Source organism: Dromiciops gliroides, chromosome 3, assembly GCF_019393635.1.
Source record: "Dromiciops gliroides isolate mDroGli1 chromosome 3, mDroGli1.pri, whole genome shotgun sequence".
NCBI lineage: Eukaryota > Metazoa > Chordata > Mammalia > Microbiotheria > Microbiotheriidae > Dromiciops > Dromiciops gliroides.
This window is the reverse complement of record NC_057863.1, coordinates 409,788,990-409,806,188: the sequence shown is the minus strand read 5'-3', so window position 1 is coordinate 409,806,188 and position 17,199 is coordinate 409,788,990. Positions and strand designations below refer to the sequence as shown.

The following is a 17,199-nucleotide window of genomic DNA, read 5'->3' as shown; positions in this document are numbered from 1 at the left end:
CCAAATTCTTATTCTCCTTAATAAATGCTTAAAAGTCTAACTCTTGCTAAAGCTTATAATTTATTGGCGACCACTCATTAGATATTTTAGACAGTTTAGCTAGAATTTTAGCCCTTAACAGATGGCTGACCACGAAGAGGAAAGCTGAACCTCACTTCTGATCTTTCGGTTGGGTAAGAAATTTCCCCTACCCTAACCCTTTAAATCTTGAGTACTGCTGAACTGCCTGGTGTTTTCCCTTTAAATTTTTTCAAATGGACCTTTCAAACTCCCTAATTACCCTATTTTTGAGTTTAGTCTGTTTAACCAGACAAATGGGAGATAAGATCATGTTAATGCTTTGTTTTTGTGGATTTTCTATTTTTCTTTTTATTTTTGTTAAAAGAGCCAGCAACATACTCACACAAGGAAATATCTCTCCCTCTCCCAACCATGCTTTTTCAGAGAAACCTGAAGAGATTCCTGCAGTTTTTCCCAGTTCTAACACTAATTGTTGCTCTAATTTTGCATTCCTGGAGGCAATGACCCACCCTCTAGAAGCTTTTAATCCCGTAGTGCCTGGAGGCAAAGTGGGGGAAGAGGAATCCAGGCCTGAGTTCAAAATCAAGTCTGATTCAAATTGTGCTGGTCCCTCCCCTCCTCTCCAGACCCCACCCTCTACTCCCCCCATGGCCAAGCCCATTGCTTCCCCTGCCCGGGAAGTCCAAAGATCTAATGCACATGCTCAACTTTCTCTAACTACATTTGCAGCTTCAGGCTCAGCCCTTCCCCAGCCTGGCTGTGCTTCTGAGACAACCTTAGAAAACCCTTTAAATTCCAGATATGCTCGTTTTGTTCATAATTTTGCTAACCTGCTTTTGTCTTTAATTAGTAATCTTATAAAGCATTTGTATGGTGAAAAGACTGACAGACAATATAGAGGGGTTAAAGAAGAAAAACTTAAGCTGAATAAGAATGACAATCATCACCATAGTTCAAGACTCCGCTTCTTTTGCCATGGAAGTATATATATTTTACAGAAATGTAGAAGTAAACAGCAAGGTATTGATATGAGTATTGGGGATTTTAGATATCGGAATCAAAAGTGTTCTGAATTCATTCAGAGTGATAGTATCAGTTCAGAGGTTACATAGGATTTCTATGCTATTACATATACATTTTGAAATTAATGGTATGGGTTTATTTTCATAGAGATTTTCAGGCTTTTGAGATTGTGTCTTATACTTAGTTTGTAAAACAAGGAGAATATTTGTAAAAGCTTTTTATAGTCATGTGATCAAGTTTATATTTTATAACACTCTTATTAATATTAAGTTCATATTCATTTAGATTTCCCTAGTTTGAATTTCATTGTCTTATTATTCCACGTGTATTTTCTTCTATTCATTCATCTATCTAATTTTGAAACATGGTTTTGATTTCATAATACAATGTTAATTCTAGGAGTATTGTGCTCCCATATTCTGAGTTGTTTGTTTTTGTTATTTTTTCTCAACTGATTATTTGATCAAACTCTTTAAAGCATTTCCTTGGCAAATTGGTTGCCATGGCAAGTGTAAATTGATTCTAGAAGTATTATTTTTGATAAGCATATTCCAAAAAAAAAAAAAAGAGGGGAACATTTGTAAAAGTTTTCTTTTTTCAAAAAAAAAGTTTTCTTTGAGATTCTGTTGTGCTTTAACTTGTATTTAAATATGTTCAGATTTTTCAAAAAAGTAATTGTATACTAAGTTAAAAAAAGGGGTATTATTTGAAATTGTTGCATAATTATATATTGTGTTCTGAGTCAAGATGTATTCACATTTTTTGCAATCATTTATTATCCTCAATTTTTAAATCCATATGAGACTTGGATTATGGGAACTTATCATTTAAGACATTAATTGCCTTTATTCTGAGTTATCAGATGCCAGTTGGCCAAGATGCCATCCAATCACAAGAGGAATACATGCAAGAGCAGACACTGAACTGTCACATGAGGGGAGAAATGCATGAAGTCAAGGTATGGCCAAGGGAACAGCTTTTGACTAATGTTGAGGTTGGATTCTCTTGGTTTAATATTTTATTTTATTTTTCCCCACAATATTGTACAGATGGCTGGAAGTATTCATCCTACCCATCTCACTCCTACACCTGGCTTCTATGCTCCCTCCTATATGCCTGATGCCATGGACATCTCAATCCCATGCATCTGATTAAGTCTGACTCAGTTTCCTCCAATATGTTCGGTGGCATGGACATATATTCCATCCACCTATTTTAAGCCTGGCATACTGCATGGACAGTACATATTGCTCAAGTGTGGGAATGCTCATATCCCATCATTTCTCTGTTCTTTTATGGTAACCCCCATAATTATCTCAGGTGTCATGATAAATAACAGTGTTGAATTTGGCCTTGACACCTGTTACCAATTATATTAGATTTTCTAATTTCTCATAATGGCATGAGGATAATTAGGCAGATGATGCAAAAAGTGATGAAACAAAGATAAAAATTATTTTTAAAAATTAATATCGCAGCAATTGTCTTCTCAATTACTCTCCATAAGGGGGGACTATAATAATAATGTAATTTTAAAGAATGGTTCAATTTTTGTTTTATTGTATGTTTCACGTGTTAACAACTAAGATTCTGTATTCCCTTAGACATGTTTTTGAGAACTTTCATTGTTTGATTTGATTATTGACAAAGCTATTTTAAAGTTGTATTAAGCTCAATTTTGTAGGAAATTTCCTGGCTGATTACCAGTATCCACACATCAACCCCTGAAAAGACTTCCATTCCACGACTACACCTAGAGGACATCTGAGAAAAGACTTTCAGAGACTTTAAATGAACAGTTTTGATTTGTTGTTTTTTTTTCTCTTTCTGTTATAATATACACCATCTGTAACATGTATTCTCTGCAGAGGCCCTCCCTTTGCAAGACTAATGTCAAAGCGTCGGTTCATGAGGACAAAAAATCGCCCCTCTGGACGAAACTTTCCTCTCTTCCTTTTCTATATTGTTGTTCACATATTATTAGTTAGCAATAGTTATTATATTGTTTTTACTGTTCCGTCAAGGAAACATTTTGTTTCTTGAGGAACAACAGGGGGGACTGTAACGATTGGAATGACGCCACCTGCTGGATACTTACTGTAGAAGAGTTCTGCCCATGAAGGGAAGGTCTTTGAGGGCAAGACCAGGAGTCAGGAAGTGACGCGGGCTAGTGGGAGGAGGAAGGAAGAGACTGGCGCTCAGTCTCGCTCTCTTTTCCTCTGGACTCTGGTGGAGAAGGGAGCTAGAAATGTGCTCTCCCTTTAATAGATAGAAATCTAGGCCTTTTTCTCTCTCTTTACCAAATTCTTATTCTCCTTAATAAATGCTTAAAAGTCTAACTCTTGCTAAAGCTTATAATTTATTGGCGACCACTCATTAGATATTTTAGACAGTTTAGCTAGAATTTTAGCCCTTAACATTATCAAGAAATCCAATGAGAAACTACATAGAAGTGATTTTATTCATTCCAGGATTTGGGGCCAAAGGCCCAAAGTCATTAGGAAAGGAGGTCCAGCAAAAAATCTAGCGCTAGCAGCAGACAACTCTGGAATCTCCCAGATTGAGCAGAGGCCATCCAGAGGCACATGTAGCTTGCTGGGCTTTGTATCCTGAGTCTGTCAGCACAGATGCTTCCCCAAGAAAGCCTTTAGATATCAGATACTGGGTGGAGGGGGAGAGGGTGGAGGTAAGACATCAGAAACCCACAGTATGAACCCTGGAAAACATCAGAAGCAGTAGCAATCATTGAAGGCAAAGCAATACTCACACCAGGACACCCCAGCCCTAAGGGCTCTGATACTCCTAGCACTCTGTCCTGAAACACTAAAAGGAACCATGAAGATACATTTCTGTGAACCTCAGTGATTCAGGTGGACCTAACCCTGGGAGATGATGGTCAGCATAGGTAACTGAGGTCAAGACCAAGCACACCTGGTCACCCTACCTAAAAGCTCAGCATGGGGCAGAGTCTGGCCCTGGCACAAGGCCCCAGTTCAGGAACTAAGGCTGGAGAGATGAGAAAACCAAAGAAGTTACTAAGATTTATTAATTCTTGTGTGTGTGTGTGTGTGTGTGTGTGTTGCAGAGCAATGAGGGTTAAGTGACTTGCCCAGGGTCACACAGCTAGTAAGTGTGAAGTGTCTGAGGCCGCATTTGAACTTAGGTCTTCCTGAATCCAGGACCAATGCTCTATCCACTTCGCCACCTAGCTGCCCCCTATTAATTCTAATAGTTACAGAAAAGCCCCCAAACCCAACCTAGAATAAAAGAGTAACTCCATGACAACTGCAAGCAGAAACATGGCACAGAACCAGTTATGGGAATATATGAGGACCAAAAAGGAGTCACTCCTCACAAATGTTCTCCTGCAAGAGATCAGAGCATGTTTTCCTTTCCATGTATCCAAAACATGCATGCCCAAGCCCTGTGATAAGTTCCTAGTTTAGTAGGGGTTCCCCTAATTACTTTTCCTTTTTTTCTTTCTTTTTCTTCCTTCCTTCCTTCCTTCCTTCCTTCCTTCCTTCCTTCCTTCCTTCCTTCCTTCCTTTCTTTGGCAAGGCAATGAAGGTTATGTGACTTGCCCAGGGTCACACAGCTAGTGTCAAGTCTCTGAGGCTGGATTTGAACTCAGATGCTCCTGACTCCAGGGCCAGTGCTCCAACCACTGCACCACCTAGGTGCCCCTAACTACCCTTTTTAAAACTTAAATTCCACAAGAATTTCCTCTCCAAATCCACAAGATTTTCCTCCCCAAACTGAGAAAGATAGCCAAGAATTGATAAACTCTTGTCTTGTAGCAGCAAAGGTTAATTCTACAGCAAGTTTATTTTGCATGTATATCTTTTTTATATATACATCTTACAACTGATTTTTCTTGAGATATGGTTTCCATGAGAACTAAAAGGAAGATGTGTTAATACCATCCCATTATCTCAAGGAAATAGAATTAGAACTTATCATTATTGCTATGTGTAATGTTATATCTAGTTTATTTTTGTATGTTAACCAAGTTAGCTGCTTGAATGTTTTTCCCCTTGGTTTCTCTTCAGTGGGTCACAGTACACTAGTCCCTCAAGTCCATTCTAACAAGGTGGGTTTATTTACAATCAACTTTAAGGCAAAACAAAATTTAAAATAACATCTAAACTTGTCTCCCACTCCCACCACAAACAGAAAAATCTGTGTTATTGAAATACAAGTTCATTCTCACCACAAAAAAAAAATGGGCTGTTAAGCCTGCATTTAGCAATAAGAAAGAACATGTGAAAAAGAAAGAATCTTTCATCCCAACTTCAAAGGAAGACTGGTAAAGCATGCATCCCTCCTCTTAGCAGGAGTGGATTATAAATGCAAAACAGCACACTTTTTCAGACGTGGCCAATGTTTTGATTTGTTTTCCTCGACTGTATGTCAAGAAGTCTATGATTCTTTTTTAATAAATAAAACATTTAAAGGCAGGATATAAGAAACAGCTAAAGTAAAAACAAGGGTGAGGAAAAGTTTGAAATCAGTATTCTGAGAATAAATGGGGCAAATTTTGCTTTTGTTTTTCCTTTATAACTTTAGAAAAGAAGCTTTATTTGAAAGACTATAAGAAGGCAATTATGAGGTGGGAACCTCACTGCTTTCTTGCTAAATGGAGCACCTTTTCCAGAATTGTTGGCAAGTTCTCTTTTTCTTTAGTGGAAATTAGAGCTACTAATTCTTCCTTCCTTCCTTCCTTCCTTCCTTCCTTCCTTCCTTCCTTCCTTCCTTCCTTCCTTCCTTCCTTCCTTCCTTCCTTCCTTCCTTCCTTCCTTCCTTCCTTCCTTCCTTCCTTCCTTCCTTTGTCTTTTTCTTTTTTTTTCTTTTTTGCAGGGCAATGAGAGTTAAGTGACTTGCCCAGGGTCACACAGCTAGTAAGTGTCAAGTGTCTGAGGTCGAATTTGAACTCAGGTCCTCCTGAATCCAGGGCCGGTGCTTTATCCACTGTCCCTGCTACTAATCATTTATGAAGAGGATGGTGCTACAGAATAGTGCTATTTTTAAGAGTAACTCACCTGCATAAAATGGTCACCATATAGGCTAATGTGTATGTGTATACACACATATAATCACACATATATGTGTATATATTTATATACACATATTATATGGTATATAGGGGATATAGGTTGTGATCAGGGAAGATGAGTACCTCTGGTGTGAGGGTGGCTTTTCACCTTTGGTGTCTACCTGATTCATCTAACTCTCACCTGTGGCTCCAAGAAGCTGTAGCATGCTCATGGCAAGCTCCTGGTAAATCATTTCAGCAGACAGACTAAACCAGGCTGAGGGTAACCAAGGAGTCTCCAACCCATTGGTGAGTTAGGGATTTGAAGACTTCCCCTGGTGGAATAGGCGGATGAGAACATTTGTTCCAATAGCCATGAAGGCAGCTGAAGCAGTGCTATGGAGCACTTAGAGCTTGGTTAGACATGGAAGACTCCAAGGTTATCTACTGCATCTTGAACCATCCCCAATCATCTTGACTCCTGCCACTGGACTGTGATGACTCTGAAAGAGAGAGCGAGGCCAATAACTTCATGCAACTTTGCCTCACTTAAATCTAACTTATGCATGAGTCAAAAGACATCACCTATTGATCTACTGTGATGGACTAGATTCTTCTCACCAATGCAATGGTACAGAAGAGTTCCAGGGAACTCATGATAGAAGAGGATCTCCAAATCGAAGGAAAAAAAAAAGAACTGTGGAGTATAAATGCTGAATGAACCATACTATTTCTTTTGTTTTTGGTGCTGTTGTTTTTCATCATTGCTCTGATTTTTCTCTTATAACATGACTAATGCAGAAATATGTTTAATGTTATATATATATACATATATATAACCTATATCAGATTACCTGCTGTCTAGGGGAGGGGGGAGGGAGGGGAGGGAGGGAGAAAAATCTGAAATTGGAAAGATTGTATAAACAAAAGTTGAGAACTATCTTTATATGTAACAGGAAAAAAATAAGATACTTTATTAAAAAAAAAGACATCACCTATACCGTTTTACCATTTTTACCCATCTCAAAGTCCTGTGGCGATAGGCAAATGACAAAGCAGCAGGTGCAGTTACACTAGGAACAGAAGTCACAATCCTGCACACAGGCAGCCCAGGTCATAGGGTCGCCTTCTCATTGGAAGCAGCAGTGAAATTTGATGGCCCCCTGGGTGTCTGAGCAGCCTTTTAAATTTTATTTTATTTTATTTTTTGCAGGGCAATGAGGGTTAAGTGACTTGCTCAGGGTCACACAACTAGTAAGTTTAAGTTTCTGAGGCCGGATTTGAACTCAGGTCCTCCTGAATCCAGGGCCAGTGCTCTATCCACTGTGCCATCTAGCTGCCCTTGAGCAGCCTTTTTAGGACCACCCTCCTCATCTCCTGATATAAGGAAGGGGCTAGAAAAGGTATTCTAAAAATTGTCTGTTTCACATTTGGAGAACCCATGTTCACATGGATTATTTGTGCCCAGCCTGTGGTACAGAATTCCAAGCTCATATTGGTCTGATTAGCCACAGTCAGACACACTGTAATTTGATTCTAACGTAGTGATGCCATTTTGGCTGTCTTTGAGAGCAAAGGACAACAACCAACTATTATATAGTATAGATCTGTCCATATATGGTGTTTAAGTCTTTCTGTATATGGACACATATAAATTGTCTTTCAAATGTTTTCTATCAGTATAATAAAAAAAAGACTTGGAATTAGCATCTTATCACTACTATTTGTCAACTATAAATCTTTAATCAAAGGAATAATGCCTAATCTAATGCACTTTAAAAAAACTATCTCCCCAAATTCCCCTCCCATTTTTTCCTATTCCTTTCAGAAGGGATAACACTACATTACTAACATATTCTGTATTTGTCTTCCCAAAGTTATTCAGTAGACTTTTTTTTTTTTTGCGGGGTAATGGGGGTTAAGTGACTTGCCCAAGGTCACACAGCTAGTAAGTGTCAAGTGTCCGAGGCCAGATTTGAACTCAGGTACTCCTGAATCCAGGGCCAGTGCTCTATCCACTGTGATATCTAGCCGCCCCTATCAGTAGACTTTTAATATATTGACAGCAGAGTTCTTTAGGACATCATCCTTGATGTTTCCTCAGGGAAGCATTTTACAATAAACTATTTATTATGTATGGAAGGTTTCTTTTTTACTGATGTCATAGACATCACCAGACATCTGGTTGAACAGTGATAATCAAAGGCTCTAGTGCCATTTCTTCCTTCATTCTGTACTAGTTCTTTCTCTACTAGGTCTACAAAACAGAAGTAAATCTGAAACTTGTGGGGATAAAGTCAATATTTAAGACATATTTGGCTTTGGCTCCAGATGTATGTCTTCTTTAATGTTCTCTTAAGCTATGGCTTTTCCTGCAATTTGAAACAGACATTTTTTTCACATTTTACTTGTGATCAACAGCCTTACTTGAAAGCCATGTTAGAAATATTGACTTAAAAGTTGCCTTCAGTGATATTTTTTAACTCTCTTTAATTTTTTTTTGCATTTTAATAAAAGTATTTTATCCTTTTCCAGTTACACTAAGAGATAGTTTTCAACATTTGTTTATATAAGATTTCAAATTTCCAATTCTTTTCCCTCCCTCCCCTCCTCCCCCAGACAGCAGGCAATCTGATATAGGTTATGTATGTATGTGTGTGTGTGTGTATACATATATGTCATGTATAATAACATTAAACATATTTCTGCATTAGTCATGTTATAAGAGAAGAATCAGAGCAAAACGGAAACGCCTCAAAAAAGAAAAACATCACCCAAAACAAAAGAAATAGTCTCTTTAACTTTTTTTTTTTTTAGTGAGGCAATTGGGGTTAAGTGACTTTCCCAGGGTCACACAGCTAGTTAGTGTTATATGTCTGAGGTCGGATTTGAACTCAGGTACTCCTGACTCCAGGGCCGGTGCTTTATCCACTGCGCCACCTAGCTGCCCCCACTTTAACTTTTTAAACTCTAGTTGAAGATTTTTATCTAGCTCCAGCCCACCTTTCCAGATTTAACTAACACTGTTGCCCTTGAGGCATCCTAAAATCTGCCCATACTGCATTATTCACATTTCATTCATTCATTCTATTATTTATTTAGTTTTGTTTAACTAGGTACTCTCTCCTTTTATTCTTCCCTGATAGGCTCTTTATCACAGCCTCCACATCAGTTACATCAAACCTTTCCTCTTCAGCTAGAATTGTGGCCATGTGAATATAAATGGGGATGTATGTGTTCCTTTCAATCCCTCTCTTAAACTACTTCCTCTTCCCCTCATTCTCAACATAGAATCTTACTTCCAAATTTGCTAAGAAAACAAAGAACTTCTGTGAACTCCTCCATCTAGCACCTCAAAATACTTCTTTCATTTCTTTCATCTATCGAGTCTGTGATTGTCTACTTGCCAAATCTAACCCCTCCTCTGTAATATCCTTCCATGAGGTGTCTCAGGACATTTTGGAGGATTCTTATTTATCATAGACACAAAAATTATTAAAGGGGTTGAGTTACCTAGAATGCTAACAGGTTTTGACTTGCCCAGAGCCACACATTCTATATGTATCTTAGGCAAGACTTGAAAGCCAACTCTTCCTTGACCAAGACCAGCTTACCATACCACACTGACCCTTATAATTTTCTTCTTTTTTTTTTCCTGAGGCAATGAGGGTTAAGTGACTTGCCCGGGGTCACACAGCTAGTAAGTGTCAAGTGTCTGAGGTCGGTTTTGAACTCAGGTCCTCCTGAATCCAGAGCCAGTGCTTTATCCACTGCGCCACCTAACTGCCCCTGACCCTCATAATTTTAATGCTTTTTATATGGTTTCTTTGGAGAAATTGTTTCATTCTAAACCTTATTTGAAACCATATATTGTTACCATTACATTCTGTTTACATTACTAGTTTTATACCATGATATTCCAGCCAGACAATATTAAAAGTATCTCCGTCCCCTGTGCATTGGGCTAGTCTAGTTTTCCAAGCCTAGCATGTACTTCCTCTTCATCTCAAACCTGCCAAAATCCTTCTTTTTTTCTCAAGGTTCACCTTTAGCTCCTTGCATCTTGACCATGCGCTCATCATAACCTACCCTGAAGTATAGTTATTTGTGTACATGTCATAACTTGTAAGCCCCTCGAGGGCAGAGATTGTATCTTTATCTTTGTACTGTCAATGCCTAATCAATGAGCTGGTATTTAGAGCCTGATATGTATACAAGGAAGTTATCAGGTAAATTTCATTTTTTCTTCCCTCCCCCACCCCCTGCCCTAGAGATGGCCACCATTAGACGCATATAGATGCATGTGTATTTGTATATATGTAAAATTATCCTATACATATTGAAAATCCAAATAGCAATTTCTTTGAATAAAAGAAATAAAAGATACCAGGAATGTGCTGGAGTCAGCTCATACCGGCTGAACAGAGCCAATTTTTAGGTTTTCATTGAGGGCATTTATGCCTCAGAAATGAGCAAATGCTAAAGATCAGGGTTTGATTTATTGTTTTGTTGATTGTCTTTAAAAAAGTGGTGAGAAAATGTTAATAATGTAGTTTAACAGCTAACATTTATATAGCACCTACTGTATTCCAGGGACTGTGTTAAGTACTTTACAATTGTTTTCTTATTTTATCCTCATCACAATCTTGAGAGGTGGGTACTATTATTATCCCTGTTTTACAGATGAGAAAACTGAGGCTAACTAAAGTTAAGCGATTTACCCAGGGTCACACAGTTAGTAAGATCAAATTTGAACTCAGGTCTTCTGAGTCCTGCTCCAACATTCTATCCATTGTGCCACCTAGCTGTGTCATAATGTACTTTTCCCCCCTCATAGAACTGCTTGTTAAACATTTCCCAGCACATCCCTGCATGTGCCCCAAAGTAGTCAGTAAAAGTTTGATGTTATCAATTACATATTGCCAGACCTAATAGTTATTTATAGTTTACTAAAAACATATTAGCATTGTTCTGGGGAAAGAGATTTGGATCTAAGTTGAGAGGAGCAGGGTTTTAATTCCTGTACTTCCACTGTTTAGTGCACATTTCTTAAATTCTCTAAGCCTCAGTTCATAAGATGAATTCTTATGTCACTTCCTGCTCTAAATCTATGATTCTATGAGTTACTGTTACCTAGGGGCAAAGGGAAAGGGAACAAAGAAAGCCTTTGTAGTGAGGTTTCTTCATAAAATTACAATGGGGAAAAAGTCATCGAATGTCTAATATGCAAGTTAAGCATTTACAAATCCTTGTGAACCATTTCAAAGGATATATTTAACTTTTAACATGCTAGAAGAAAGGGTTACAATACATAATGTTTAATGCAAGTGTTTCATCTGCTTAGGAAAGAAAACTCCCCAAATGGATGTCACTCTAGCAGTTTCAGTGAGCAATGGGTAACAAATGGATCCAATCCCATATAAGCATTTAGTATTTTGTTGTTCGGTTTTGTTAGTCATGTCTGATTCTTCATGACCCCATTTGAGATTTTCTTGGCAAGATACTTGAGTGGTTTGTCATTTCTTTCTCCAGCTCATTTTACAGTTGAAGAACTGAGGCAAACAGGGTTAAGTGGTTTGCCCAGGACCACACAGATAGTAAGTGTATGAGGTCAAATTTGAATTCATGAGCATGTCTTCCTAACTCCAAGCCCAGTGCTCTAATCACTGTACCACCCAGCTACCCATTTAGTCTGTTACTTAGGCTTATTTCTACAGACAGAAAGTAATAGATCAGTGGCATCTCAAACGATGAGGTGAGTCACAACCAGAGATTTACTGGAGCCAACCTGAACTTGCTCTCAAGAGCTGAGTGTTAAATTTTCAGTGTAAACATTTAAACCTCAGAAATCAGAAAACCACAAATCTAGAAGCTACAAAACTACAAATCAGGGTTGGAGTAATTGTTTTGTTGGTTATCTAGGCGATGGAGAAATGTTAATAGTACAAATTTAAAATTTTACATACATAACTTTTTTTGAGAGTTGGTTGTTAAATCTTTACCAGCATACTCCTGGCAACCATATAAGGCAACAGCCAATAAAAAGCAGGACACCCAAAAAACTTTCCATCATTAGGGTGGCTAAGTGTCCCTGCTATACATCACAGGAAAAAAATTATAACAATTTGATTCCTTTATATATTTATAACATTATTTTCTTTTGAAAGAACTATGATTTCTACTCAAGAAGTATGGTTTGTTGTTGTTGCTTAAACTCATTTTATACACCTGAATTCCCACAGATAATGACTACTGAAAGCCACCAAGGCTAAGTTGAAGCACATTTTTTTCTCATTTTCTTTTTTTAAATAGTATTTTATTTTTTTCCAATTACATGTAAAGATAGTTTATAACATTCATTTTTGTAAGATTTTGAGTTCCAGTTTTTTCTCCCTTCCCTCCTCCCTCCCCCAGACAGCAAGCAATCTGATATAGGTTATATACTACAGTCATGTTTAACATATTTCCACATTAGTCATATTCTGAGAGAAGAATCAGAACAAAAGGGGGAAAAATCACAAGAAAGAAGAAACAAAAACAACAACAACAAAAGGAAAATAGGATGCTTTGGTCTGCATTCAGACTCCACAGTTCTTTGGATGTATTTTCCATCACATCTTTTGGATTGTCTTGGATCATTGTATTGCTGAGAAGAGCTAAGTCTATCACAGCTGATGATCACAAGATGTTACTGTTACTGTGTACAATGTTTTCCTGGTTCTGCTCACTTCACTCAGTATCAGTTCATATAAGTCTTTCCAGGTTTTTCTGAAATCTGCCTGCTCATCATTTCTTAAGGCATAATAGTATTCCATTATATTCATATACCACAACTTGTTCAGCCATTCTCCAAGGGATGGGCATCCCTTCAATTTCCAATTCTTTGTCACCACAAAAAGAGCAGTGATAAATATTTTTGTATATGAGGGTCCTTTTCCCGTTTTTATGATCTCTTTGGGATATAGACCTAGTAGAAAAATGTTTTAGTTCTATGTAATCTAAATTGTCCATTTAATTTTTTATCATCATTGTTATTCCTTGTTTGGCCAAGAAACCTATCCTTATCCACCTAGTAGTGGTATTGCTGGATCAAAGGGTATGCCCTTTGGTCATAGTTCCAAATTGCTTTCCAGAATGGCTGTATCACCACCAACAATGCATTAGTGTTGAAGCACACTTTGTGAGTACCCGAAATGATCTGCAATCAGGGGACTTGTTCTCATTGCACTTCCTCCAAAATGGATGAAATTATTCAGATTTGCTGGCCTACCGATTAGAATTATCCTTACTCCCTATCCACTCCATGTTCTACTGGTCTTTGTTATGGTGTTCTAATTTTGACTTCAGCCTACATCTTGCCCTATGTTGATATTTGAAGATGGACGTGAAGAATGTTAATGATATCCTTGTTTATGGAGGCAATGGGGCCCCTTCTAGTACTTATTTCATAGCTCATAGAATCATCGGTATAGAGTTAGAAGGGATATTAGAGGTTATCTAATCCAAACCCTTCACTTGACAGATTAAGAAACTGGGGGACTGAGAGATTAAGTAACTTCCTAAAAATCACACAGGTAATATATGGCAAAGCCAGGATATGAACTCAGGACAACTATCTCCAAACCTAGCATTCTTCCCACTATACTACACCATCTCTCAGTGGTATATATCTAACTAAGAAGGACACTGGATTGTAAAAAATACTAAAACAGAAAAACTATAGTCATTCAAGAAATTGGGTTTAGATTAACATCTGACACCATATACAATGGTACTTCAAATAAGCTTCAAATGGGTATACAACCTATTTAAATATAAAAGGTCATAAGAAACTTAGAGGAAATGAAAAAAATAATTTTCACAACAGTGGATAAGGATAGGGTTCTTGGCCAAACAAGGAATAACAATGATGATAAAAAATTAAATGGACAATTTAGATTACATAGAACTAAAACATTTTTCTACAAACAAATCAGTGTAGCTAGAAGTAAAAGGAAAACAGTTAACCAAGAAAAAAAAAATCTTTGTAGCAAGTTTCTCTGAAAAAGACCTCATAATCAATATATGCAACAAGTTATCAATAATCATATGAAAAATGCTATAAAACACTATAAGATAAATGGAAATTTTAAAACATTGAGGTTAAATCTCATATCCACCAGATTAACAAAGATAACAACAACAATAAGAAAAAGAAAATTATCATTGTTATAGAAACTATGGGAGTAAAGGAACATTTTATACTGTTTGTGGACCTGTGAGCATTTGGTCCAGCCAGACCAGAAAAAATTATTTGGAACTATGTTCCAATAAACTGCACATAGCCTTTGACCCCAAAATACCACTATTAGCATACCCCAAGGAGTTCAAAGACAGGAAAAGAACCCATATATACAAAAATAGTTACTGTAGCACTTTTTCTTTTTGTTTTAGCAAAGAATTAGAAATAAAGCAGGTGTCTGTTATAGTTGGGAATGGCTGAACAAATAATGTTATATGAATATTTCCATAAGAAATAACAAAACCTGGGAAAATGTGTATGAACTGATAAAGAGTAAAGTGAGCAGTCTGAGTCCCTAAGTGACAATAGGGTCTCTCACCAAGGGTTTGGAGAAGACAGGTCTCACATGTTAGAGGTCAAGGTTAGGTGGAAATCAAAAAGTCAAGGTCATCTCCCTGTAGAATCTGTCACACCTCTCTCTCTTGTTCTCTCTATCTCACCTATCACCCTTATCTACTACTCTGATTTAGAACTGAGGTTGGAGAGGGTGAGGAGGTGACTGATAGCCCTTCAAAGGGAGGGAGAAGGATGCTCCTCCACAAGATACCTTCATAGCATGTCCAGGGGCCATGAAGAGTTCCAGACTTTCATTTCTGAAGCAAGGTTCCAGAGCAAGAACAACTAACATCAATCAAAGCTCCACTGGTCAGTGACACAGTTTGGGATCAGAATAATCAGTCATATAGGAAGATGCCATGTAGGCCATGCCTTGACGGAAATACTTCAAGGTTTCAGTCAGCTTACCTGCCTTGGTCAACTGGGGCTAAACCTCTAGGCTCTGTCATCTTGAGGGAAAAAAGTACTAGTAGGGTCCTGCTTTGAGTTACATTCAACCACAGTATATTCATGGGGTGCCGGGTCTCCTGTCACAGGCATCACAGGACACTGGAGGATGATGTTGCTCTCATGCCCAATGTTCAGGTCTCAGAAGTTGCAGTAGTTGCTTGAGGAGAACTCAATGTTCTCTATGTTGGGGGTATACATAATGATGTCTTGATACCATTTCACCATCTCTGAATAACCAGTCAACTCTTCCTGACTAAAGAGGTGCCCAAGGATCATCTCAGTGTATTAATTGTTAATTGTTAATCTCAGTGTAATGTTCGAATTCGCTCCTACAAAATAACACTCCAATACCAGGTGAAGTTAAATTTAATGAGTATTATAGTGCAGGAAAAGAGATATTAGTTTTGCAACAGCAATAAAGTAGGCAGCCTAACAATGTAACTATTAAAGCAAAAGTGACCACTATGTAGAGATTTAAAGAGAAATATATCACCAAATCAGGGAAGCACCAACTTCTGGGTCCAACTGGCTGGGGGTCCTGGTACAGCTTCCCAGAGACCCGAATGGGAACATCCCAAGCAGAGCATCCTCTTCACGGGTGAGATTCCAAAGAGGTGGGGGCTTCCTTTGACTTACATAGTACCTTAAACAAAAGTGGCTTGAAGCCACCAATAGCAGCTTGTATGATGAGATAATTTTATGATTGACACCAAGTGAGTTCATTGCAGGATCACTGCCAGAGAAGTTGGAATAAACTTTTAGTTTCTCAGGATATACTCCTGAGGGGGAGCCAATCCCCCAGGACTACCCCCGGAATTGTTTATATTCCCTAGGAATGGCTAGTTCCTGGGAACCTTAGGCAATTAATCAGTGAGATATGCCTAGAAGGGACCTGGCCAGGATCCCAGCAGGGTATCCTCCTTGACATTCCCACTCTTGGTCAAAACAGGGGCAATTTCCCACGTTAAACTATAGCTAGAATTATTAGAAAACATCTGGGAGTTCATAGAGGGGGCAAACACAGGTTTGTGAGCTAGGCCTATACCTGGATAATCTTCTAATATTCATTTACCTTTCACTAAGGGAGAGAGAAAATGAAGAAAGTGGGTTTTTGGGCTGCCTAGTCCATCCAGGTTTTAGCACTGGGATTAATGTTGATGAGGCCTTCCACTGTGTCTGGTTGTGAAAGAGCATATTGAGACAGTATAGACTCCAGCTCCAAGGACAATTCCAATTATGAGACATCTTAAGTAGTACAGGGTGCAAGGAATCATGTCTACAAAACATTCAAGGGATGGATACTGGTATCCCATAGGGAGCACAAGTGTTCCTTCCTCCATGTCAAAGGAGTTCATATGAATCCAAAGTTCTAGACCATTTCCTACATATTCCTGAACTGAAACAGTATCTGGAAGCAAGTGTTATGACTTAGTCTCACATCATGGTAGGTGAAGATAACTGGCTACATGGGTTTAGGGGTGCCATAGACAGTGAAAGTGATGGAGCCATAGGGGGTCTTCACAGAATAAGTCTATCCTTGGTCCAAGAGAATTCAGGTAGCTAACTCAGCTTCCTTGGCAGCTTCTGGATCCTGTCCTAGTACCAGTGATCTTTCTTCAATGATTGACACCTCCTGTAACTTTGCAATAGTGGCTGGATTCTTATTGGTTGGATGCAGAGAGGTTAAGGGTGAGGATTTTTACTCCTTACAATATAGGGGGTTTGGGGGCAGCTAGGTGGCACAGTGGATAAAGCACTGGCCCTGGATTCAGGAGTACCTGAGTTCAAATCCGGCCTCAGACACTTAACACTTACTAGCTGTGTGACCCTGGGGAAGTCACATAACCCCAGTTGCCTCACCAAAAAAAAAGTCAATAAGTGAGTAGTAGTCTCATGGAAGAAGTAGGAGAGGACAGAGTTAAGCTTTCAAGTAGAGAGGGAAAAGGGACACCTATTCCTTTGAGACAAGAAAAAGGAAAGAGAGATTAGGTGAGATAAAAGAGCTATGTTGAGATAGAGAAGAGGGAAAATGAGGGAGATTATATCTGATCAACTC

At 38.3% G+C, this 17,199-nt stretch overlaps 1 pseudogene; it reads right to left on the bottom strand.

The window, feature by feature from the left end:
• Window positions 1-17,199, bottom strand: part of LOC122747715 — a 55,631-nt pseudogene that overhangs the window by 27,663 nt on the left and 10,769 nt on the right.